The sequence below is a fragment of the Sebastes umbrosus genome, chromosome 15 (genome assembly GCF_015220745.1).
Source record: "Sebastes umbrosus isolate fSebUmb1 chromosome 15, fSebUmb1.pri, whole genome shotgun sequence".
Lineage (NCBI taxonomy): Eukaryota > Metazoa > Chordata > Actinopteri > Perciformes > Sebastidae > Sebastes > Sebastes umbrosus.
Window position 1 is genome coordinate 13,526,022 of NC_051283.1, and position 27,867 is coordinate 13,553,888.

Sequence of the window (27,867 nt, forward strand, 5' to 3'; positions counted from 1 at the left end):
TGAAATTCCTTTTGTATTGTATTGCTGTGGTGTGAAAGTGGCTGGTATATGCAATGAGTGCAGGAGGGCTGAATGATAACGAGCATATAGGCCAACACTTGACTAGGAAATAATAGTGTTATGGAATTAATTCAAAATAATGAGCAAATTGTTGTCCAAAACTGAAAAAAATGAGTTAACACATAAATGTTTTTGTTTTACATAATGCATAGCAGCATAAAGACATCTCATTCTGTGTAAAGATATATAATAAGGTTAAGTTGAAGCTAATATTACCTTTTAAATAATTAAATAATTCATGTTTATTTCTGATTTATGACCAAATCAACTTGACACACAGTGCTGAGCTGCATCTCAAATGAATCAGGTTCCCAGCTTTCAGATGATGTACACCACTTCTATGTGACATCTACTGTTGACCTGTTATCTCCCCCTAAAGACCCCTCCTAATTGCCACAAATCAACAAGTTGGTCCACCGTTTCTGAGATCCGTCTTACGACTACTTTATGCTTCACATATTGCATTAGCCGCCAACAACCGCCATTATCCTTCCTTGCTCAGTCAGCTTTGCTCTCAATTACCTATTGTTTTTTCCCACGTGACTGCGTCATCGGCTGTCCTCGGGGTTCCCCACACACAACAGGATATTGAATATTGAACATGTTTAATATTGATATATAATTTGAAATCAGTGCGGCCAGGATGGACTTCCGGGCAGATGGGGGGATGTGTAAAAAACACTCTTAACATACCTCGCACCACAAGATATCTGGAAAGATCATCTTTAGAACCATCAAAAAAATCAGGGCTTTGCTGACGGTTGTCGGGAGGGGGGGGGAATCGGGACCAAAATCAGGTTGATTCTCATGTAGTGCGTGCCCGAGAGAAAGAATGAAGGAGTCATTTTTGGTGGAGCTGGTCTCACTGAGTTGAACGGCTGAGTATAGCTCTCAAGTCATTGTCAGCTGTCATGCTAATGCTCGACACTAAATGGCCATAATGAATAACTGAATAATGTAACGTCTATAGTGAACTGTTATATGTCGGAGGCAGTTCCCTCAAACCAAGCCATACGCAGGAAATAATGGGCTCAACTTGAATTCTAAACAGTGTGGGATGGTAAGTTTTCTTTGCAAGCGAGGTGTTCAAACATATGCAGCTGCAAAGCTCAAATTGTGCCGCAGTGGCATCAGAGACAAAAGTGATAAAACAAGTGGAATTGTTCGGCTGTGACTGTCGGATGCATACATCTTTTATACAAACACAATTTTTTTGAACTGCATTAGACAGCTGCTTTTTGTTGCTCACACTAGTGTCGCACAAAGGATATTGCAGACATTTTGCCAAAGACTAGAGCTATACAAACAAGCAGATTTAGTAAAGATACACAGCTTGGCTCTGATTTCTCTCCAGCATGTACTCTACCCTGCAGAGCGAAAACAACCTGTGGCGAATAAAATGAGCTAGCCATAAAAGCTTTTTAATTGGAGCTGCCTCAGTACTCCCCCCCCCCATTCTTTTATTAATTAAGTTCCAGTGAAGGTTGTCTGTTGGCACGGAGCATGTGGTAGGTGGGCCAGAGTCATGGGCAGCAGTGTTTTCTCTGCACTACTCTCCTTTCTTTAAATGCTGCAAATTAGGATGAATTCTCTCACACACACACACACACACAGAGAGAGAGAGAGAGAAACCCCAGTGGTGTGGATGCAGACAAATAGCCTTGAGATGAGAAAGTTGTAAATTGCTCCCATGGCAGAGGTAGCTAGAGGAGTTGGATGGATTTTTTTCATACTTTGTTAAGGGAGTGTTTATAACATCATTGTGAGGTTAAATGCACATCAGCACTAAAAGTGGGACACTAGCCCCTAGGTAGAGTGGGTGCTTTATGCTTTTTTAGGTACCACATGAAATGGAAAGAGAGAGAGAAATATGCAGAAATAGTATGCATTTTAGTACATTTTGTGGTCGGAGCGGTTAAGTTGAGGCATAAAACATTCTCTGAACATGTTAGTTAACGCTGGCTATAGCAAGTATTGTTGGCTTGGTTTTTTTAACAATAGCTGAAGAAAATACTCTCTCAATATGTACTGTCACTCACTCTCTGGGATTGCAAGTGTTAGTTGAGAAAGTTCACATTAACCAATGGGACCAGATTGGCCGAACCCTACGCCGCTAGTAGACTACTCCTGGAGGAGTAGAAGACTGGCTAACAGTGTTGGAAATTTACTTTTTTGTCCACCTGCCATTGTGGCTAGTGGATTCAACAATCCACCAGCCGCTACATAGATTACCATTGTTTTTTTTTGGCTGGTGTAGTGAAGCAAATCTAGCAGCCACTTGCATAGTTTACCAGCATTTGGCTGTGGCCAACGGCAGCGCTGTAAAGATAAATAAAGGGCGTATAAATCTTTGGATGCCTATAGTTAACTATTCTTCAGTAAAGTCAGTCAAAAAGAGAGTCGTACAATATTGGCAAAGCGTTTCAGAGATGGAGAGAAAGGGTCACGGCAGCAGTGAGCCACTGCCTGCGGTTAGTAGAAGTCTAAACTATCAGCAACATTTACTTTCCATCTTTGAAACGTTTTGCCGATATTGTAGCTTGCTAGAGCCTCGAATTAGTTTGTCATCTCAAATATATCTCGATTCTGGAACCCAACAGCAGGATGACATTTCCGATGTGTAACTTTAGCCCACTGCTAGTGTTAGCCTCCAGTCTTTCCTTTTGTTTTGCCTCAGGCTAACATCGTGACGTAATCATGACACAATCTTCGACAATTGCCGACATTCGTCGAAACAAAAAGGGTCCATAAGCCACACATTTGTTCATGCAAACGTGCATTGCAGAGGTGACAAAATCTGGCAGTGAAAACCGACAACCAAAACACCCATGAGCACAGTTCATGCTCTGTCACGCTCCCCTTTCTTCCCCCAGTCCTGGCTCCTGCTGACATTTTCCTCACAACAATGCAGCATCCTTGATAGAAGCAGCACTACTGAGACGCTTCTCAGAGATGACGATCGGCATGAATGTCAAAATGGAACATTTCACCTCGGGGCTGGTGCCCTGTACTTAAAGAAGACCCACCACCAGCAGTGAGTGACCTCGAATGATCCGTAAGTGGGTGGAGAGCAGTGTGCAACAATGCGAACGCTTACGAAGTGCAGAAGCAGGGGCTGAGATAGAGTGCAAGACAATTTGAGACATGTTAAATCCAACATCTAAGCCCCGATAAACATCTGATTCATCGACGTGCGATTGCTCTTCTCTCTCCTTCTCTTCTGTTGCGAGAGTATTTTTTCTTTTTCATTGACCTTCCACACATCCCAGTTGACATAGCCCTGGTGTATGTGTGCATTTGTGTTCAGCTATGTTTACCAATGTGGGTGCACGCATGTGTGTTGCCAGTGTGCATTCCCGACATGTGAGCCGGGATCCATGGTGATGGATTAGGGCTGGAACTAATGTGCTCGTCCACCTGTGAAATGAGAACCAGGGAAGAAGGGACAGGCAGAGGAGGGCCCCATCAAACTCAAACCAGGCTTCCTGCAGACACAAGCTGACACTTTACGGTTTGATGGTACACACACACATACACACATAATCACCCCACCCACCGCATTCTTTCTCTTTTCCTTTTTGTTAGAAACCTCTGCACAAAACAGACCTGACAGCCGCACAATTCTGAAAGCCACCGGCAGTGCGAGACACGTCTGACCACGTACGTCGCCTAAAAAGGACGCCATGAATGAGGTGAACACGCACACAAAAAAAGAAAAATCCAACACAGCCCATACCTCTGGAGAGAGATTTCCAAAGTTCAACAAAGAGGTACTGCAATATGGCAACAGTATCATTTACTGTGACATGACTGATGTGTTCTTATCTTCTGTTTGTGTCGCAGCTCTTTTACGAGTCAAACACTTTGTATTGTGTCATATTTTTTTGTGTAAAGTACTTTGTGTTTTGCCATGCCATCCAAATGTGGAGATATTTCCCTGGATAATTGGAAACTTTGACTTGTTGGTGGAGGATTCATTCTCTGGGCATTATGAATGTCTGTACAGAATATCAGGTCATTGCATCCAATAGTTCTTGAGATATTTCAGTCTGAACTGCCAACATTGCCATCCATGCTGCTATCTTGGCTAAAAAATGAATGGTGTATTGTTGCAGCTCTAAATCCAAGAATGTGAGAGTTTTGTGAGAGAAATGCATGCTTCGTGTACTATTCGCTGAGTCAAAACAGTAGTGACTGGTATGGAACAATAATTGCTGTGTTTACATGACTTACAAGCTTGGTGAGAAACAGGGGAAAAAAACCCAGCAAAGTTTAATGAATTGGAATCAGAGGATTATGATCTGCAAATACATATGCAACAACTTCCCACAAAAAGATACTGCCACATGGCGTTTGGTTTAAGCACAAGGCAACAGCCGGCCTGAATAAAGTTGCTCTATTTCTCACAAGGTATAAGCACACACCTATCAAATTTAACGCTCATCTCTTTCACCCTGCATGCAAAGGATGAGTCGGGAGATTGCGACTGACTACACCTCTAAGCGGGCTCATAAACATCTGACTTCCTTTTTTCTTTCATCATTCAAAAAAAGGCTTTACTCATGTGCTCATTAGAAAGACTAGCCTGAGGGAGTGCCAACTTTTAGTTTTCTATGATTACTCCTTTTAAAGTGGAGAAGGGTGTCTGTAACAGGTTGTGCCGAGTCCATCTGTTCGCTGTCAGGTATCTGAGCGTGCTGGTTCGCCTGTGTGAGCGTGTGTGCAGTATCCACAAATATCCGTGCACTCCTTGCAGATGTCCAAAAGCTACTTAAGGGCGATAATTTCCCTGTGATTACTCTAATGCGCTACAGCGCTGCCGTCCTGTCTGTGATTTCTACATTGCTTGGCAGGACCACACACACCCTCCATATGCTCGCTGACTGTCAGGCGCACAGACACACACTTATCAGCGGGAACGCGAGCTATGAAGAGATGAAAAGGGAAATGAGAAGGCGGGGTGTGGGGGGGGGGGGTGGGAGAGCGAGAAGAGCACGAAAATTGTCTCCACTTTGTAATTTGTGCATATTTTATCGAACTCTCCCATGACAGCGCTCGACATTCTTCTCTGTGCCTCATTGTGTTCCGAGTTGCAAAACCAGGCTGATAAACAAGGGTGGCAAATTACACAGTCAGAAACTTTTGAAACAATTGGAGTCTGGGATGAGCTGGGGGGGAATTAATAAATCATATTTGTTCATATATTAGTAAGGAGGGGAGTTGATGAGGTAGGGGCGGGCTGAGCCCAACGCCGCTGACAGATCTCGAACATCAATATTTAACTAGTGTAAACAGATATGATGCACCCCCATCACTGGCTTTCAGACAGTTATGTGTTTAAATATGACATTGTTATGTGTGCATGCAAGTATGTTTGAACAAGTACGTGCGGATGCATGTGTGAATTTGAGCGTGTGTTTGAGGAAGCGCCCTTTTTCTTTGCATTTTAGAGATTAGATCGGTGATCAAACACCGATCGAATCAGCAGCTATTAAGATGTTTAAAAGTTAAAAAGAAATATCAAAGCTAAACTCATCTGAGACTTCAAATGTGAAAACATCAATGGGGATATTTTGACTGAACACATTCAAAAGGTTTTGGGACTTGTCTATCAGCGAACTTTGTCTATCGGCCATGTAGGATCATTGCGAGGCAGTGCCATCCTGCTCTCAGAAGTTGGCAGCCTACCCGGGACGATTCCAGCTGAGTGGCAGCACACTTGGCTGTGTACTGAACCTGGAAGGCCAAATAGAAGCCAACTTTGGCTGGTAAGTATTCGAGGATATGGACTTGGGCCGATTTGGAATGAGAATCAGCTCCAGTTAGCAGCACTTTGGGCAGCTAACTTTGGGGCCAGAGCAGGCAGTTAAAATCGTCTCGGAATATAAAACTAGTGAAATATTATCATTCATTTAGCATGACAAGTTGTGCCATTCTGTTGAACGTTGGGCTGAAGCACCATTAATCATCATTTGTCGACCAGGGATGCTGGATTTAGGCCACTTTTAGGGACCATTATTTTGTACTACCCTGGAATGGTGTGCATCAACTTTGCATTGAGGAATGTGGGTACATTTTGGGAACATATATTGGGGTTAGGGTGCTTTCACAACCTACAGTTCAGTTCATTTGGTCCAGACCAAGGGGGAAAAAATTACATATTGTTGCATTTTAGTTCTGGTCCAGTTCCTGTTCACACTGCCTTTTTACAAACCAACCAGAGGAGTAAACATGACGCTATACAGATTGACAGGTAACTCATTGAGTGGACAGTTTTGGCGATTGTCATCCTGCATCATCAGGACTCACGTGGGAAAAATCAAATTCCAGCGAGTGACAGAAGTTCATGCAGCACTTTAACGTTCCCAAATGACTGGAGCGAACGCATAGTCTGAATGCCAGGGAGCTCACGGACACGGGCATGATCGGCGTACTGTGGAATTGCTGTCACACACTTTTTAATGGAGTTGAAGAACACAGAGTCGGTTACAAGCACAGCTTTTTTGTCTATTAATTAGGGAAAATACACGCGCTGACTTGCGTATATACATGGCCTTAAATACCAGTCGCTTTCTGAACTGTTTTCACGATCAGCAGATGGATTTATTAGTACTTCTAGCTTCTGAAATCATGCTAAAATCTCATATCTGCTATCATAAAAGCCTGTGGTTGGTTTGTTTGCTTTCACACCACAAACGAACCGCACCAGAGTCCACCTTTTCAGGTGGTCTCAGTTCACCAGGGTTCGATTGACAGCTTTCACACCAGCCCAAACAAACAAAACTAACTGTGACCTAAAAGTTTTGTTTTGTTTTTTTTTCTCTGGGGGGGGGGGTGCATTGTTGCAACAGGAGGACTTGGACTCGTGAAAAAATTAAGAATACATTTTAATAAAATGAACCTCTGTTAAAGGAACAGGATCTGGTGGTATCTATAGGGGTGAGGTTGCAGATTACTACCAACTGAAGCCGTTCCCGTGGGCCAAGTGTGTAGGAGATCTATGGTGGCCGACACAAAAACGCGAACGTAGCGTAGGTAATTTGGAGCAGAGCCAGTGCTTAGAGTATGTGTTTACATCGGAAGTGAGTGGTGAAACAAGAGAGAGAGAGAGTGACGGCGTCGGGAAAAGTTAACAGTGTTTGATTTGTCCAGTCTGGGCTACTGTAGAGACATGGCGGTGCAACATGGCGGACTCAGTGAAGAGGACCTGCTCCCTATGTACAGTATATATAAACGGCTCATTCTAAGGTCACAAAAACACAACAATTCTCATTTTCAGGTGATTATACACTAAAGAAAACATACTTATTAATATTACATTCCATTTCTGCCAATAGATCCCCCCAAAATGCTGCACACTGGTCCTTTCAGGGTTTCATACAGCATCAACACTGGACTACCTAATGTTTCTTTTATTCAAAAATAACAATAAAGATGATCTAAATGATTCCACCTACGTGTTCACCTCTAGACTCACTGTCTCTGCGTCTTACCACACTGAAGATCTGGTATCCAATGGCTGCTATTGCTTCAAGGTCACAGTACAGCTAACAAACACATCAGGGAGATGCAGCGTGACAGGTGCGTTTGCGTGCCGGTTACATCTTGTCATCGGCAACACAGGGAATACAAAAATGAGTCTTGCACAGTTATGGGTTGTTAGAAAAATAAATGCAATTTCTGTTGACTGGGGACAAAGAAATAAATGAGTACTGCTGTAGTTATTAGCACAAGCGTATCATTTAGCCCTCGGTGTCCAGATGTCACGGACATTTTTGTATTAGCTAATGCATTTTCTCGTTTCCCTTGAGCAACAGAATTCTTTTTACAATATCCCGTCCATGTTCATAATGACCAAATGCTTTAGATAACGTTCGCCACTCCGGGGCTCTTCCATACGTGTTAGAGTAGAAAAGCTTCCATGTACCTGTGTAAGAGACTGGATGCATGTTGTCTTCTGTGGTGCTGACTGTAACAGAGGGGGGAAAAAGCCCTGCAGTCACAGTTTATTTTGTTCCCTAATAGTGCTGCTGTGACAGAGATGAGTGACAGTGAGCAATAACCAGCAGGTCAATAAGAATTAAGGCTTGAGAGAAAGAGAGAAAGTGGAGGTATAAAGACGTAAAAAAAAAAGACAGAAGTGGCCGACAGAGGAGGGGCTGTGCACTAAAGCCGAGATAATGTTTCATTTTTGGTCCATCAAAAATAACTTTCCGCCACAGAGTCGGTCACTTAGCAATTGCTGCAAGATCGCTCTTGTCTGTTTCTCTCTCTCTCTCTCTCAGGTAAATACGACTCTGAGAGCATCATGGCTCAGATTATTGTTCTCTTTTCTTCCAAGTACAAAAACTCTGTCACTTCTCAACTGACAGTTCACCAATCTCTGCCGATTGTCCGGGCCTGTCAAGCTTCTCCTCACTTGCCGAAACGGTGTGCAACGGTGGAGGTCTAATAGTAGCAATCTTCAACAGTAGTTTGGAGGGTGATGTCTTTTATTTATCACCTTTCCAAAAACCAAAAACACACATTTAAGGAGGGGGAAACTTTGATTAAATTGTGGTAAACTGGGAGTTTACCTGCTCTAATGTAAACTGAAATTGTTAGTATGCCTGACTAACTAACTTATTATTCATAGTAGTAATTTCCAAAGGCGAGGGGCATGTCATTAGCTAATTATTGCCAAACCCGTCAGTTATTCCTTATCCTCAAATTCCTTTTTCTCTTGTAAAAGTAAAGCATACTGTTTGAAAATGCAAACATGAAAGCATAAATCCAACTAAATCAAGTCTTGGGAGAGCTACCTCTGCTTCGTAATAGGCTACACAAACAATACTGTCTTAAATTTGGGATGTTTTGCCTGGGACATGTAGCCTTTTACCTACATATCATGCATGTAGCCATCAGATGCTTATTAAAGGCCCCTTTCTAGGCTTTTCGATTGAAAGGAATCAGCTAAAAACATTAAAAAAAGTCTGCTGAAGAGTTTTCAACCAACTCACATAGTTTTAGCAAGCCCCCAGGAAAATCGCCGGGCTATGAAGATCATTTTCGTAGTGGCTAAATGGTGGTACTACAACTTCCGTGTCAGTCACGTGATGACTTTGGGCCCAGAAATACTTTTTCCCATAGACTTACAATGGGAAAGAGACGTCTGTAACTCAGAGGATAATTTTTTGGGGGTAAATCAACTTCCCAGTACGAACACTTGAATATCCCTTATTGAAATCATTAGGTCCTAAAAGTAGTGAAATGCACTAATAGTGGAATCCAGAGGTGTTTCCCTTCCTCCGTTCATGTGAATGAAACCCAGACCGAGGGCTGAAGCGAGAGCTGGGGGACGGGGTTAAAGGAAACGCTACTGCGCTTTCTCTATGGGCCCAATGGATGCGGAAGATCCCCGGATGATCCGGGTACTTTATCACTAAAGAAACTGAGTTGTTTACATCCAAAATTGCTGAGGTATGTTTGTATATGGTTTTGTGCATATCTGCTTTCAGCGATTATGTAACTACATCACAGGCCTGACACACACACTACACATCTATTCAGCCATCAAAGATTCCTCTCCTACATCTCTGTCTCTCTGTGACCTCGCATATTAATTATTCACATTGTATGAGTGTAGCCCCGCTGGAACATTTCCCTTCATTAATTCCAATATGTACAGTGCTGTGGGCCTGACAACTCATTTGCACTCTCAACACTTCACACTCACTACAGAAACTACATTGTTTTTCTTTCTGCTGCTTATCATAACCTTTTGTATTTGTATTTCCCAACTTTATATCAGACATATTTGCGCTTCCTCTTCTTCACACCCTCTCCTTTTCTCCATTCATCAACTTTCATCTTCTCTCCTTTTGTGAGCGTCACAAAAAAAAGTGATGCTTCATGATTCTAGGGGTGTATAAAGTGTCCGTTACTTTTAGATAATGGTGGACCAGTTGCTAAATTCCCATTGCGCATCTTACTCAGCTAAAGCCTTATCTTCACTCTCCTTTCTTTTCCCTTAGGTTGAGGCTCCCTGAATATCAGAGAAAGCAAAGTGAGTCTAGTTCTGAATCCTCACCCAAAACCCCAAAACCTGAATACCTTAAGCTCACAGTGAAATCATAAACCATTTCAGGCTCAGCAAACCAAGCAATCACAGCATTTACAGAACTTTTTCCAGGGGTGACACAAAGTTCCCCTGGGATTTGAATAAAGTTTGCAGTATTTTCTCACAGCCATCAGGAAGTTCAATGTATAATTATCCTTTTTCTCTACCCTTTTTAAACTCCACATTACCACATTACAAAATGCATATTCAATGTGCACCACCTGCTGTGGCTGGTTGGCAGCAAACACAAATCGTGTCTCCATTAGCTGAAAGACAATTAATCAGCTGATGGTACTGTATCTGCATATCATTGTTCAAGAGGTTTCCCATAATGTTAATGTTAGGTCAGGGTGAACCACACAACTGCCATGCAAATGATGGGACAGATTATGCATTTAACCTGTTGAATTTTAATACACAGATGCAACTATTAAATTATACAAACTGGAATAATGAAGATTCCTGTTTAGCCAATGGCAATCTTTGAATATCTGTACTAGTATCATGATACACCAATTATAATTTCACACATCCTGACAGTGAACACTTTGGCTTTCTGCTGCAATGTTTTTCTTTATACCCATTAGTGTTGGTGGTTATGCGGCAATTTTTGAATAATAATCGACTAATTCCCAGTGATTTTGGAATAGTACTTTTGCTTGGAATGCACATCCTTAATACTCATACAGGGTTTGAGCCAAAGCGCAAAATTGCACCAATGACCCTCTTAAAAGATAAAATGTCCCGTCACTACCTTCCACCTCTTTTGTCCACCTTAAACCCAAGGGCAGAGTCAATGCTGTTAACAGGCTTCTCATTTTTTTTGATTTTATAAGCTGTATTAAGCTATTATTTAGCCAAACTACAAAATGAAACTGTTATCTGGACCGACTGGATCGAGCGAGCGACCAACTGGACCGAGCGAGAGACCAACTGGACCGAGCGAGCGACTGACAAGACCGAGCGGAGACTGGATAGAGAACGACCGACTGGATCGAGCAACCAACTGGATAGAGAGCGACCGACGGGATGGAGCGATCGACCGGATTGACTGGCCGACCGATTGGATAGAGAGCGACCGACTGGATAGAGAGCGACCGACTGGATAGAGAGCGACCGACTGGATCGAGCGACCGACAAACTTGATCGAGCAACCGACTGGACTGAGCAAGCGACGACTCGATTGAGCGACCGACTGGATAAAGCAACCGAATGGATAGAGCAACTGAATGCATAGAGCGCGACCGACTGGATCGAGAGTGACCGACAGACTAAATTGAGTGACATACCGACTGGACTGAGCAAGCGACCGACTGGATAGACAGTGACCAACTGGATCTGTTCGTCCTGTTGTCTATTGTTCTAACTGTAGTTGTGCTGTTTTGGGGTTATTGCAGGCCTGGAAGATCAGGCTGTGCAAAATCATGATCATCATAGGATGAAGGTATATTGCATATTTGTATTAAGAATACTCCTTCAATATGTAATGAGTCTTCACACGGATCCTCTACTCAGCCTAGTAATCCATTGAGTCTGTGCTTTTTACATTTTGTCTTCACTGAACTGCCTTATCAGCCCTAAGAACACTGTGGGGCAAATTTAACATTGTGTGGCATTCACTTCACCATCTAGACTAGTTTCCAAGACTATCTCTACTGAAAACGTGTGGAATATCTTTCGTTATTTGGCATTCAATGAGTTTTTTTAATGATATAACAATAATAATCAGCATTAATACTCAGGGGAAACAGTAGCCTACATTTTAATTGATAGAAGGGCGGTAAGGACCCTGGATAATAGATAGTGGGAACCAAAAGAGGTTAAGAACCACTGATTTGGATATCTGATATATTCAGCTGCTTTTGAATGTTATGATAATTATAATGAAAAAATAATTTTATGCATCCCAGTAATGAAGGTATTATCGCTAAATCTCTGAGCTATACTACAATATAATTGGTTATTCTAGATACAGATGAATTATCAAGTTCTTTGAACTTGACTTCAAGCAAAATATCTGTCAGTAGCACATCAAGCCTTGCTGAAATAAAGGTTTGTTTTTCTTTTTCATCTAGCCTTACTTGATTTTATAATTTCCCTAAAATGATTGTTTAATGTAATTGAAAACAAACGCACTTACATATCTAATATACCATCTTTAATATGAACTCAAATTATTTGAATATTATTTTGCATGGACTAACGGGCCCATTTGAGCCCCTTTCGGGACAACCCTGGCTCAAACGCTGCTCATACAGTACAATCAACCTTCTACTAGATATAGAGAAGACATTCAGTAGACTCACATATGCAAACACAGTGTGCAGTGTGCAGAAGCTTATGCACACATACTCAGACCCATACTTGACAGTTTAATTTCAAGATTGGCTAGGAGACATACGGAACTGGAAATACAGGGGTCTATTAGTGTATCCTTTGTAATGGATATCAGGAAAAGAAAGGGGAATTAGGCCTAGGCCTTGCTACTGACAGTGCATTAGAATAATCCCTGCTACTTAGGACAACAGTCAGATACTAAATACACCAAATCCACTTCCCCCGCTCCCACAGCAAAAGCAAACTAATGAACGAGGCGCCTTTGCATCTTCACCATTATAATTGAAGTGAGACGGAGACCATTTATTTTTATGAAGCGTCATAAAGCACTGCGGCAACATCCACGTGCCTCGCCAAACAAACACGAATGGGAAAACGACACCAGAACGGACACATATGCTCACACAAACATTGATATCCACATGCTACCTTTTTTTTTATTATGCTTCAGTCCTACACTTTGAATCCTTACAAGGCTGAGGACATTCATTTTCTCAGTTGTTAAGCTCAAAACATAATGCTGGAGTGAGAGGAAAATAAGCCACGGTGCATAGAGCCTGAGAGAAAATAGAAGCAGCTAAGAGTTAAAGACATAATAAGGAATAGATAAAGCTAAACCCCCCGTCAGCGGCGTTGCTCACCATCCAAGAGTAAGTGTCGTGCTCAATTTCTCATAACCTCCTTACACATTTAATTGCACCTATTTCATTATAATTTGCAGACCCTTCGATATCTATCTTTGATGGGTTACAATCTATTTGCTGAGATCGAGAGGTTATTGAGAAATCCCAAGACTGACCTTCCATTCGGAGTATATATGAATATGTCCCAGAGTGCCTAGAGTATGAAGCGAGGTTACACATGGCGGAGATTGAATGTCAAACCCAGGTGGCTAAATGGCAATATTGATACACTGTTTCATGGTTACATCGATATCGTCATCTGTAATTGGTGTAACCTGATGGACTGTGTGTCAGTTACAGGGTTTGTTGGCGCTATATTATCTATTAGTAAAGTGCTGATAATGATCCGTGATGGATGAAGTGTCTATGACCGTATGGGAGAGGAAATACGAAAGTAAAACATCAGGGAAACAGGAACCTCATCGCTTCAGTCAGTCAATTCTGATCAACTGTGAGTAATGTGAGAGGTTCCTGCTGCATGTTGTGGTCTTGCTTTGCTGCAGGGGAAACAGGTATGTCATGTTTTCGGTGCGCGCTGGTACTGAAGCATGGAAGTGTTTTTTCTTCTAAGCATTTTCTGGACTATTAAACAAAAAATAGCTTTAATATTTAGCTGTAACAATTAATACATATTTACTATCTATAGGGAATTCAAAGTTAACGCGATAAGAACGTGTTAATGCAAATTAGTTTTAATGCCACTAATTTCTTTAACACTTTAACACAATTTTCAGTTTTTAGGTTGTAGCCGGCTCAGTTTTAAAGTGAAGATACCGACATCATATGAACCTACAAAAACCTAAGGAATTCATTGGTACCAACTATGTCATACTAGCTTGTCAGGCAAAATAACGCTCCAAACTGAAGCTACATTTTGGTGAGGAAAAACTGTCATGGCCATTTTCAAAGGGGTCCCTTGACCTCTGACCTCAAGATATGTGAATGAAAATGGGTTCTATGGGTACCCACGAGTGTCCTTGTTACAGACATGCCCACTTTATGATAATCACATGCAGTTTTGGGCAAGTCATAGTCAAGTCAGCACACTGACACACTGACAACTGTTAACGCAATTAACTATGGACAATCATGTGATTAATCGCGATTAAATATTTGAATCGATTGATAACCCTAAAGAAATGTTCTGGTTCCAGCTTCTCAAATGCCAGTAGAGCTGCAACGATTCATTATCAGTTGATTAGTTGTCAGGTATTAAATTAATAGCCAACTATTTTGATAATCGATTAATCGGTTTGAGTAATTAAAAAAAAAAAAAAAAAAAAAATTATCTGATTCCAGCTTCTTAAATGTGAAGATGTTTTGGTTTCTTTACTCCTCTATGACAGGAAACTGAGTATATTTCAGTTGTGGACAAAACAAGACATTTGAGGACGTCATCTTGGGCTTTGGGAACCCCTGATCGACATGTTTAACCATTTTCTAACATTTTATAGACCAAACAACTAATCAATCAATTAATCTACAATGAAAATGATCATTAAAATAAAGCCCTAGATGCCCACGTTTCCTACTTTTTTAATCATATCATTGTAAATTGAATATCATTTCAACTACAATTTGAAAACATCACCTTGGTCTCTGAGAACTTGTCGCTATTTTGTAGACCAAACAATTTATAGATTCATGCCACGAGAATGAACTTCTACGCTCAATCAACAGCCTAATCGATGATGGAAGTAATTGTCAGTGGCAGCCCTTTATATCTATATACAAACACGTACACAGGTAAGAAATACATAGTCTGACACAAAAGCAAACATACCACCCACATTTGTTTCCCACAAGAGATCACACACACATGCTGTACTGTATGTGCCTGGAAAACACACACACACACACGCACACATATGGAGTTGTTCTTTTATAATGGTTTTGTGTCAGCATATAACGGATGTCTCCTAACAGTCCCATTTATTCCCATCTCCGGCTAGCCTATGCCTGTCCAAACAACAGCACGAAACAAAGGATGGAAAACAACACAGGGGAGACAAACACATCAATCTGCCACCAAACCACACACACACACACACACACACACACACACAATCACATTAAACACACACATATGCACACACAGATAGATAGCCTAATAGAGCGAATGGAGACATAGTTATTGAAGATTTTAACTCATCCATAGTCATGGATTGATATAGGCGAATGATATGGAATAGCAATTGAAAAAAAAATAAATAAATAATTGTGACCACTTTTCACAAACACATGGAAACAACTTGAGGACAATCATAGCATGTAAAACACACACAGAAAGTGAAATACAGCAAGCGGCTGTGTACCAATATCTGTCCATTTCCAGTCTTTTCTTGAGGGGCGAGGGGAAGAAGCGAAAGCATAAGAAACCAGAGATCAATCAGCTGTCAGAGCGCTGTGTCTGTGAGTGGGCCCTCGGAGATAAAGTAAGTCTGATACAGAGAGGATCTTTGATTGGAGCCAAAGCTTAATGGGGCTCCGCGCTGAGAGCGGAATGGGCTGCAGCATCGCTCCCGCCTCGGGGATCACAGTGCTGGATATTTGATAGAGGCACACTGCCATTTTTAGCCGCGCATGCTCACCTGCGTTTTTAAAGGGAAGAAATAGAGATCCTCCCAAAAACACACAAACAAGTTGTCTCAGACTGTAGCTGCACAGAACGCATGAGCTGCGTTATGCATCATATGTTATTCGCTAGCTTCATACTGGTTTAAAGGTCCCATATCGTGCTCATTTTCAGGTTCATACTTGTATTTTATGTTTCTACTAGAACATGTTTACATGCTGTAATGTTCAAAAAAATCTTTATTTTCCTCATACTGTCTGACTGAATCTACCTGTATTTACCCCTCTGTCTGAAACGCTCCGTTTTAGTGCATTTCAAAGGAATTGCAACGGAAATTGCGTTGCTAGGCAACAGTTTTGGTCCATATTTACTTCCTGTCAGCTGATGTTATTCACATACAGTGCAACAGGAAATAAACTGGGACACATATAGAATGTTTACGTTTAAAACCGTGTAATGGTCTAAATATTGTATATTTGTGACATCACAAATGGACAGAAATCCTAACGGCTTGTTTCAAACCCATAATTTCTGAATATGGGCTGAGTGTGTTTCTCCGTATATTGAGCGTTTTGATAGTTTAACAGTATTTATAAAGCACTTGAACCTGCTTTATAACATAAAAGACTTGAAAATCTCACTTTTTACAATATGGGATCTTTAAACAATCAATTTGATGGTACTTTCCATCTTTGCTGAGGATGAGTTTTGTGTGAAAGGAATTAAAGGTCCGTCCCATATAGACGCCTGTCTCAAATATACGTCGGTTGAGTTAAGTGATTGAAGCAAATAAAAGCCTGTGCTATCAATTGCAGTTTTACGGTGATATTGCTCCTCTGCTGTGGTCTCTACATGCGTATTGTTATTTTCATCCCCACATCAAGTATTGCACAAACACCCCCCAATGTTTTCTTCGCAAACTGTTGAATTCAAACAGAGAAAAACCACAGACAAACAGGAGTGGAACACATGAAACTCAAACACACACAAATTTATGTATTGAACTATTACAACAACAATGCAGCCCACTAACATGAATAAGCCTGTGCTAAACCCTGCCCGGTGCCTGTGTGGCAGCCATTGATTAAAGGCCCTTGTTAGCACGTGCGTCCCCTCATATGTTTCTGTTGTGTCATTGATAAGGGCTTTGTATTCACACTCGCTGAAGGGAGTCGGCTAATTAAAAACCAGTGACAGCCAGATTCAAGGAACAAAGGCATCGGTCCCACTGTCGCAGATTTGCATACGCATTAATTGTTGTTTCTTTTCATCTTGAAGTTTGTACAGTAAGGCTTACACACTCAAGGAGTGAATGGAAGTTTTTCTCCGGCAAGCGTTATTACAGAAGTGTGAATCTGTTTTAACTCTTCCCTGTCAGCTCTGATCAGTCTAACCATGTTATATAGCGATACCGCACAGTGTGAAATACAATACCAGCTCCACTTTGATCTATGCATTTGAATATTACAGCTACATTATGAGAAATCTAGTAAGGAATGAAATAACACTTCAAACTGTAAGCAATATTTGTGCAGCAGTTTAACGAGCAAGAGTACTCAAATTATATGATTTTTGGTCACAGATGCATTAATACAGTATATGCCTTTTGTAAAACAGAGGACACTTCCTACATTTTATAGGGCTGAAACTTTTACTCTCAGAAGAAAGTATTTCAAGCGATACAATTCTTGAACACAGAGTTTAGCTTCATCGTAGAACTACCATATTACACAGCAGATGAGAGACAATAATCGCTGGCGGCAATCTCACTTGAACTGCCAACTAGTGGTGACAACGTGCTTCTTCTACAACTAGTGCAGCAGAGTTGGCCGGTGTAAAAATGTTCAAACCGATCACGTCATATTGCTTATTACTAATGCAATACAAACTGGAATTAGCGTTGTGACGCCATCAGCACATGTTGCTGATGTCACCTATACTATTTAATTTGCCAGATCGTGTCATAATGACAAATTTTGGTTCAACCGGTGGGCATAAAATCAAACCAGTGTAAGCTTGTACACCGGACCAGACCTGCAAAACCGGAAATCGACCCAACTCTTTAGGTTAGCTGTGATCAGAGCATTGTGAGTGGAGAGCGAGAGAAAGGATTTAGGATGGAACGGAGAGTCGATTTTAAAAAAAAGTTGGAGTCACCTTAACTCCTGCTCCATCCCGCTCCAAGGTCGTGTCTAGATGGTAAAACTTGCAAAAACTCTTGCGATACTCGCTGCCCAATAACCTATCCTAACCTTAACAATCTCGCACTTACAATTGTCTCTTAAAATACAACGCAGCAAAAAAAAAAAATCCTTTATTTTGCATGGCAATATGTATTTAAAATGGGAATAGGTGAGGTGGGATCTCAGCATTTGGAAAAATAATTTCTGACCTACTGATGTTAATCAACAAACTGATCAACCTTTACATATATGTGTGGGCGATTTTGTTCCATGGGGCAGTAAAAACTTCACTCATTGCTTATTTCATAGTCAGTATATAGGGAAATAAGAAATAATGTTGCATAAAACAGTCATCTGGTTTGAATCTGACAGGCCGTGACCTTGATGTAGAGACATATGCTTGCCTCTCTAATTAAACCATATGCAGTGGGACGTGAGCGTGTGCGGCAGAGGACCTCGGTGTGCAGTCGAGCGTTAGCACAGAGGGGACCTCAGCAGGTTAGAGAGGTGAAAGCGCCATTTTCCTCCCTCCCATCTCTCTCTGCCAAACAGGGAAGCCACTTATTGGAAGATCCTGAGCTGTCAGCAGAATCGCACTCTGTTGGGCACACACTCTGTCGCAGCAGTCAAACAGACTCACACTTTCCCAAGTACACTTTTTTTCAGTCTATACAACTCTGTGTGTAACTAAGAACGCAGTAGTGTCACCGTGCTTATCTACTTATCTTACAATCTTTCTATCTCGAAGTGTTCTGCTCTACAACTTCAACTGCTCAGATGTAATTAGCAGCTCGTAGCACCAGAGATTATGTCGCTACGGACGAGGACACATGTTGCTAAGAAAAGAAGACTGTGGAAGAAGGACTGGGATACTGTGGTTTTGTAGTCTTTTTTATTTTTCTGCAGAAAACTGCAGTGAAGTGCGACACGCTGAGCAGAAGAACACACTCCTAGTCATCTCAACCACCGCAAGACAGCAGCAATGAAAGGAATGGAACCCCGCTAATAGCAATGGGTATAGAAATCCCTTTTAAGATACCAGATGAATCACACAAATGGCTGCTTAAAGCCCTAAAGCTGAAGATAGCCATTTGGTTGTGGGCTTTCCCCTGCTTAAAGAATATCCACTGTATGTCAGCTTTCATTCAATAATGCCACAGATCCATTTCAGAGTGAACATGCATGCGCAAACTGCCAACTTTCTAGTCACATGTCTATTTTCTGATGGAATTTGAAATGCATTTTAAAAATTGAAAGTACAATTTCTTGTGCCAGACCCTCTGGAACAAAGGAGATGATGCATGCAGTTGGCATGCCTCAGTAAACAGGCTTTGTTTGATGAGGAGATTAGGAAGGCTGATGGGAATGGCTGGGTGGTATTAAATTGTATTATTGATGTGCATTTAAATGTGTCTACTTATTCAAGAATGTGCTAGTCTAAAATACAAAGTATTACTCAGGCAAAATAAATAAATAATATAATTTTAATTTAAAAAAACGCGGTCTTGGAATCAGAAGATAATCAATATTAATGGAATTGGATCGAGATTCAGGGCAAAAATGTAACTAGGACATCTATAACTACATCATTTTTGGCATATGAATTCCTTTGTGGTTGCTGGTAGATTTGGCAAACTGTGGTACATTTGTCACCAGTGGAAGCACAAGTCTGTCTACATCCTGCAGGCCAACTGTGGGAATTAGCAATGACAAGGGCTGGTAGTGCATGGTTAAAGGTACAGTGTGTAGGATTTGGCGGCATCTAAAGATAGTACCCCTCCGCTCGCTCCTCTCTTTCCAAGAGGGAAAATGTGAGCCGCAGAGTGTAATGACATACACTTCGCTCGGAGGCCATCCTTACCATAATAACACTACTTTAGGAGCAACGAAAGTTAGACGGTACCACCGTTTTGCACTCTGCAACTCACATAACCTCAGTTTCACAAGCGTGTTGGAGAACTATGGTGGTCTTCAGGTAACGTAAAAACGTGACAGGCTCTCTCTAGAACCAGTGTTTGGTTTGTCTATTCTGGGCTACTGTAGAAACATGGTGGACTCTGTGAAGAGGACCTGCTCTCTATGTAGATATGAAGGGCTCATTCTAAGCTAACGAAAACACAACAACTCTTACTTTCACGTGATTATACACTAATGAAAACACAGTTATGAATACTATATTCCTTTTCTGCTAATAGATCCACAAAATGTTACACAATGTTCCTTTAACTGGCCGTTCCACCAATAAGAATAAAACATATAAATAACAACAAAACAAAACAATCATATCAGCCTTAATGACACAGTAGGTCTGCAGTATTGGCCCTTGCTGTTCTAAGACAACTCTGGTGGTATGGACACAACTCCAGACACAGAAAGTGACACATAAAACCTTTATATGAAATACGAACTGTACCAAAATTCTTCTCCAAGTACGGTTATAAAAATTCAAAAAAAAAAAAAAAAAAGAATTGTACTGTAATTTTAATTTGGGCACAAATTGCCTGAAGCAGCTTTATAGTATAACTACATGTTTCCTTCCCATTGTTCCTAGTTGTATCTGTCAGCTTAGCTCAACCTTACCCGTCTCATTCTCCTACTTTGAAGTGTCACTATTTGCTGTCATTCATTCATGTAAAAAAAAAAAAAAAACACACTGAATTGAAAATTGCCAGGACCGGGTAATCCATCACAGTAAACATGAAGACCTAATTTACTTTTGCCAAGGTTTCTGTCTGTTTAATCATTATTCCACTGTGCCGGTGTTGAGTATATTCATGTCAGCGTGCACATTATATTATTCGTTCTTTCTGTCAATCACTTGAGTCTCTTCCAAGACAGAATACATTAGATCACTGCACAAACGTCAACGTCTTTATTATTAAAGACAGCCGTAAATCTGAAGCTACTATAAGATGTATATTTTCAAGATGATGAAAAAATGTTATATTACTCATGACATTCACTGCAGAATGACTGCCTTAAAACTCTAAAATCAGTGTAGAAGAGGCTGTGGGTTGGTATATTTCATCCTAACTCTGTGTAGTGATATTTGCCTTGAAAGTAAAGAACGGAAATCATCTCACAATGTACAATGTAACTAATTTGACTCAACCTTCATACTGTTTGTATCCAGTATGTACTCTTACTTAAAGGGGGCCTCAACTAACTGCTTCCTCCCTGTTTCCCCATCCCATCAACAGTGTAGGAGTACCTCAGTGCAGTCACCAGTATTATGCAACAAACCTGCTCCACAGTGGTGGAAATGCATTCTGATGCTTCACTTAGGGTAAAAGTAGCAATGCTACAGTGTAAAGTACTGCATTCAAATACTTTTAGTCCCAGGAACTACTTTTCAAGGAACTAAAAGTTTCCTTCAACCTACTGTTGTATGTGTTTCCACCGCGAAACGTGGGCAAATTAGTCCGCCGACGTATGAAAAAGCAACATGACGTGGGACAAGGGCTGCTGGTGGTCAAAGCCAACCTGTTCTCACTCCGAACTAATCCAATATCGCCATTTGGTCAGTCCCACCTCGGCATCGGAAACCAACGCACAGAGGCACCCGGTTTCCTAACCCTAACTAAGTGGTTGTGTTGCCTAAACCTCACTTCCTGTTTAGGCACTTCCTTTCTAAAGTTTATTTTGAAAGGACCCTATGCATGTAAGGTCGTCCAAAAGTAACGCAAGAGGGTTACCTTGTGCGCCGGTCTCCGATGCCGAGGGGCACTCACCAAAGGGCGGTATTTGACAAGTTTGGAGTGAGAATTTGTTGTCACAGCGGTAAACGCACTCAGCAGCCTGCGGTTCAATGTGCATTTACTGATGCGTATAATATTTATGGATGCACGTTGGATGTAATGAATGAAATCCAGAGGAGGAAAATAAAACTAAGAACATCTGTCTCCATGGTAAATCATCTGTTGAGTGTTTGGTCGTTATTTATTTTGTGCTTTAGAACGTAACCACCGTGAAACAATCAGAAAATGACTTTCTCTCATTCACAGCGCTGACTCCCTCTATATAACGTTACGATTCTCTCTCTCTCTTTTTCTCTCTGACTTTTTTTAATGAGTCGGCAAGCCAACAGCAGAGCCTAACTTTACTTTTAATGTTATAAAAAAAAAGACAAATGTTCTCACCTCTTCCTAAAATGGTCCTAAATCAATACTAGAGTACTTCCTTGTTTATAAATTAAACAGTACATGAGTTGAAGCAGCTGAGGTATTTGTGTTTTAACAATCAGGGACGGGCATCCCTGCAAACTCCGGCCCGAATGTTCTGGTACTTTCAGAAAGTACTAGTTCCCAACTTTTTTAGCATTAAAAAGACACCGGAAATTGTCCTCGGAACTTAATTTAGACCCTGGTTCCTGCGATTGAAACACAAATTCCTCAAAAGGTTCCTAGTTTCGGGGGGAAAATTCCTGCGGTGGAAAAGGGGCTAAAAGTACTCATTACGCAGAGTGGACCCTGTCAGGGTTATAGTACTGTTAATAATGTAGTGGAGTAGAAGTATACAGTTGCATAGCATGGAAATACTTAAGCAAAGCACAAGTACCTCAATATTCAACTTAGTATAGTAGTGAAGTTAATGTGCTGCTGCATCCCACTACACTGTATCAACCTTAAATAGAAGTAAACATAAAGGACATGACTGTGGAGAAGTACATAGTGGTGCAGTGTATTTTCTGGTGTCCCTTTAAAACACTATTTTTGAAGGGAAAAAAATAATTAAATTTTCTTTGAGACGGTTTATTGCCAAGTTAGATGCGTCACCCTGGCCTTCTTTTTGCTTAACGCTTCCATGATGCTTTGACAGCGCTGAGTTATGAGCCAAGCATCCCGTGAGCCCCCTCAGTCAGAGCTGCTTAATCATGCATTCAGTGGGAATTGCCCAGCACTGGGGCTGATTTAGTAGCCCATAGCTTTGGGTGTTAGAGTTCAGCGTCACATCATTACTTTTTTACACCTTACATTGATTTGTTTAGTGAGGTAACAGGCCTTGTTGTGGTCCGCGAGGGGATAAAATAAACACTAGGAGAGAGCGCACTTCCAATGGACACCGCACTCTCAGGTGTGTTAGATAGAGCGGAGTAGGGATTGCCAAAAAAAGGAAAAGGAATAATCACCAAGACCTGCTGTTACAGGGACAAACAGGGACTCTTTCGCATATATATACAATATCTTAACTTGTAAGAGTTCTGGTAGTTTTTCTGTGTGGGCGTCACATGGGAGCTGATTTTACGCCGCAGCGTTTTTCTTCGCCCTGGGCCTGGCATCATTTCTAGAAATCTTCTCATCATGCCTATAGTGGGCAAAGAAGCAGCAACCTTCCTGGATAATGTACATACAGTATATGACTGTACGGTAAACTGCTGTTTTACATGGAGTGAGCAAGCCAACACAAGACAAGCATACAAGCAGCATCAATCTGCATGTTTCCAATGTCAAGCCATTCCTTAAAGGTAAATCTGACCTGGAAGACAGAAAACATGCCAATGTGAATGTTGAAGAAAATTATGTAAATCTGAAAGTCTCTTGCAGTAAACAGGGTAGGGAAATTAGTCTTGCTTTCATCTGAATACAAAATGCATTTCTCCGATCTATGCAACAGCATGTGAATGCACCATCAATCTGGGCTTTGACTGCATTACTGAGCAACAGCAGCGCATCTTTCATAAAAAACGAGCTTTACAGATGCCGAGTCCGACACGAGCATTGAGTAATCTACCTGGAACAGCCCTGTCACGTGGGAATACACTCGACATCGAATACGTAGAAGACCCATCTGTGAATGATGGAAACCACAACATGAGCAAGACATGTGAGAGGCCGGGAATGTCCCTTGTTCCATATTGGAAGGAAGCTAAAGCCTAAAAAAAAAATGAGTCAATGACAGGTGCATCAATCACATTGTTTACTGACGCCCTAAGGGCCCTATTTTAATGGCGGCGGCGCAACAACCAGCACATGCAGCGCTCCTACTTTTTGGTATTTTCCTGACCTTGAAATTCATTTTGCCCATCTGTGTGGTATTTTTGTTCACGCTGCACAGGTGGGAGGAGAGGCGCAAACAGGTGGGATGTTCATTCAAATGAGGCAACGCAAAGCGTGCTGCAGGTGTTTTGGTGGGAATTGGGTCTTAAGCTGGGGACGCACCAACCCGACATCAGAGCGTCGCCTCACATCGCCTTTGCTTTGGCTGACAAGTTGCACCCGAACACAATGCAAAGACTAAATCCAACAGCCGGTTAGCGTATGTTCTGCGCCTGCGTGAGATGAAATAACTCCACACCAGCAGGCGGCGGTAGTCTGTATTCGTCATTCAAAAAAGGAATCCGGAAGGCCGAGGATATACGGGCCATTGTTATAATACGTATATGAAACAAAGCGGCGTTCGCTGACGATTTTCACACCACTCTCACTCACCACCTAGCTTCATTCCAGATGGCCGTGTCGTTGTGAAAATATCCATGTATTGGAATGATCAGATGAGATGAAGATGGAAAAAATGAGAAGAGCCTTCTGTCTTTTTCCTCTTGACTTTTCTTGTTAGCTTACTTTCCTCACTTCCGTTTCTTTTCTAATGCACTGATTTATTTAAAGCTGATCTGCCAATCAAAGTGATTTCTCTCACCGACGAGCTATGCCGCCGATTCAACAAGATGAATGACATGCAAATGACACCAGTTTGCTGCAGAATAATAACCACACACACACCAACACACATCACACTGGTCGTTTATAACTCAGTATTCGGTTGTTTATGCTGGATACGTAGGACTACCGGAGCTCATTAATCATTTTGCGCTTCTCTAACTAAAAAAACATTCCAGCGGTTCATGTTTTATTCTCGAAATGCATTACGGTGCAAACACTGCTGTATCACATTTCAAGATAAGATGTGACATTATTTGTTTCTATCTAATTAACAGTAAAAAAAAAAAAAACACACCATCTGCGTTTGGCTGCAGATTTATGGCGCTGTGTGTTCACATCGTGCCGCTCTGCACCACCCAGACAACAAAATGATTTCCTGAAGAAGCGTCTCTTAATCTGTTGAGCTGTTGTCATCATGTGATTGGCGCACCAGTGAATTGACCGGCTGAGACTGTACCTATTAATCACCACACCCTCTGATTTACAATCACCTTCACGCAGTCCTTCTGCACTTTCCACAGCTGTACATACATGAACCAAAATAGCCGGTGCACTTGGAGACTCCCACACAGTCCGTGCGCCAAATGCCCCGACACTTTGCACTGGTCATTGCACTTGCGTTATTACAATAGGGCCCTTAGTGTTTATATCACGTCCACTTCCAATTCACCCCCCCCCAACCTCTCCAGTGTGCCTCACAGTGTGAGCGGATGAAAGGTGTGTCCAATCAGCTTGTGCCATAATCATTGCAGAGCGCCGTGAAAAATGGATTGTGGGTTTACGGATGGGAGTGTGGTTGAGGAGGATGTGTGCGGGGTAAAAGGAATAAGCAGTACTGCATGCAGGTTTGGTTCCCTAGACAACAGCAATCAATAAAGCATTAAAACGATCACGGGAAGGGGAACAAGATGTCGCAGCCATCTGGAACTGGTTATGGTATTAATCCATTTGGGAAGGCCCGCTCCGCACATACATCAACTACAAAACACAACAGATCCAATAGAAACAACGCGAGTGTCTCAAGCCCCCACTGCAGAGAAAATGGCACAAATGATATTGTTGTATTCCTTCAGAGAGCTCCTTTCACTTGTCAGTTGACATTGTAGCCACTAGAGGACAAAAACACAATGCAGCCTGAAGAAACCACAAATTAACCTATTTGACTGGATGCTTGTTTTCTTATGAGCATATTTGTAAGCCTGCAAAATGTAACATAACTGGTCATCCTGCCGCTCATGTTAACATTTGTATTCAAGATGCTTTCAAGAATCAGAGATGCTGTATGAGATCAATAACTCCTCCATGCATGTTCCTTCAGTGTTCAATACTGTACCACAGGCTACAATATGCCATCCAGGGTTTCGCAGCGTGCAAACATATGACAGATGAACATCCCTGCTAGCCCTAATCCAGGAGGGTCATATACTATGTATTATGTATGTAAGGCTGTGCATGGATACCTCCCCAGAACAACAAGAATAACATGATTTATTTCTACAGATGAAGCTTGCTTTCATTAAAAAGCCATAGAAAAACCTGTTAAATTACTTTTAATTACTTTTGTAACTTTTCATTCTCCTGACATTTTATTTTCTCTCTTTAGTTTTGAAGTAAAACTAAACTCAGTATTTCAAAATGTTTTCCCAAAACAAATCTAACTAGAAAGGTGCGCTCAGTAGAGTGCAAATTTACGGCTGGTGTGTCTGCAACGACCACTGCTGTAATGTTTGATTGAATGAATACAACTTACAATTGTGTATCAGACGTGTTTTTCATTAGCACGTCTCACACAACAGATACGCTCTCATTTTAATCTATGCAGATGCCTGCTGCGGCTCTGTGCAGGCGGCGTCTCAGCTCCGACTCATGGGCGTAACCGCGACTTGAAGGGTTTATTTAGGCTCTGAGTCTATTTTCTTTCAACAATACGCATGTAAACGTGAAGTTGATGCCCAATAAAAAGGCACGGAATAACTGTGTCTCTGGCCAACACTTGCCGGGGGCCGGTTAAGAGTAGTGAGGAGTCAGCAGTCAATCGATGGCAGTATCAAACAGGCAATAAAATGTGTTATGAGAAAGTGTAGGTCACTGTAACCACAAGAGGTACTTGAGCATGCAGCCATAAATGATCACCCAAAATATTTGGTGCAGCAGTATGTAAGATTAGCCGTGGACAGACACAGAGATGCACACACACACAACTGATCGCATTATCTCCTGGCAGAGACAATGAACAAGTTAGTGACTGAAATGTACCAAGTTAGAAACACATAGCATATGGTCCAGGACCAGGGCTAGCTAGCTGCTAACTCCATTTATTTACCATTAAATGTGGCATTGGACATGAGTAATGTACTGTACTGCAGAAAAACAAAAATAGGATTGTACAGGGCTGGAATAGTTAATGCACAGTCACGTTAATGGGCTTCAGCTGAAGAAAAATATATAAATGATCACCTTGCTTACAGCATTGACTCTGCCCTCAATTTACTGGGAGCCGCAAGAAGATCACAGTGATGGGGAATTATTTGTTCTAAGGGGATCATTGTTGCAATGATGCACACGTGAAAACATGCGTGTGCCGACATGTTCAGAGGGATTGTGGATAATCACTGTTTAAATTCACTGGGTTGCCAGAAAAATAAAGAATTGTTGCTAATGTCGCTTCATGTCTGTTGGATGTGTAAACAGGCAATTGTTTGCAATATCAATTTACCACCGATTGTCACATGATAATACCTCAATATTGTGTTTACAGCTTGTTCCGCTGCCAACGAGATAATGCCAACTAGAATTGCCGTTTTACGGTTGTATGTCGCCGCCAACCAGTCAAGTTGCAGTTTACGTTTGTTCAAAATGTCATCACTTCATCATTTTAGTTATCAGTTAGACATTTGTGTGAAATTGACATAATTAGTATATTAATTCTTGAGTTTTGGCAAAAAAACGTGTTTTGTGAGGTCATAGCCACCTTTGATCACCAAAATCGAATCAGTTCATCCTTGAGTCCAAGTGGACATTTCTACCAAATTTTAATAAATTTGCATATCTTTTATGTTTGCTGTTAAATGTAAAGCTTGTTGTGATTATTTGTCTTTACTACTCTTGTTCTGTTGTTGCATTACCTGATACTGTTTGTCTGGTACCGTCTGTTGATTGTGTGCCTGTCTACATTTTCTTTAATGTAATGCTTTAATGTATGCCAGCGCTGTCTTTTTAACTTTTGATATTTTCTTTTACCCCTTATCCTTGTCCCTCAAGAGGCTTTGCC

The 27,867-nt window shown here is 41.4% G+C and overlaps 1 protein-coding gene across 3 annotated transcripts in view; it reads right to left on the reverse strand.

Annotated features, from left to right (window-relative positions):
* Positions 1 to 27,867, reverse strand: part of adgrb2 (adhesion G protein-coupled receptor B2) — a 512,322-nt gene that overhangs the window by 440,898 nt on the left and 43,557 nt on the right. The gene's annotated exons all lie outside the window — the stretch shown is intronic.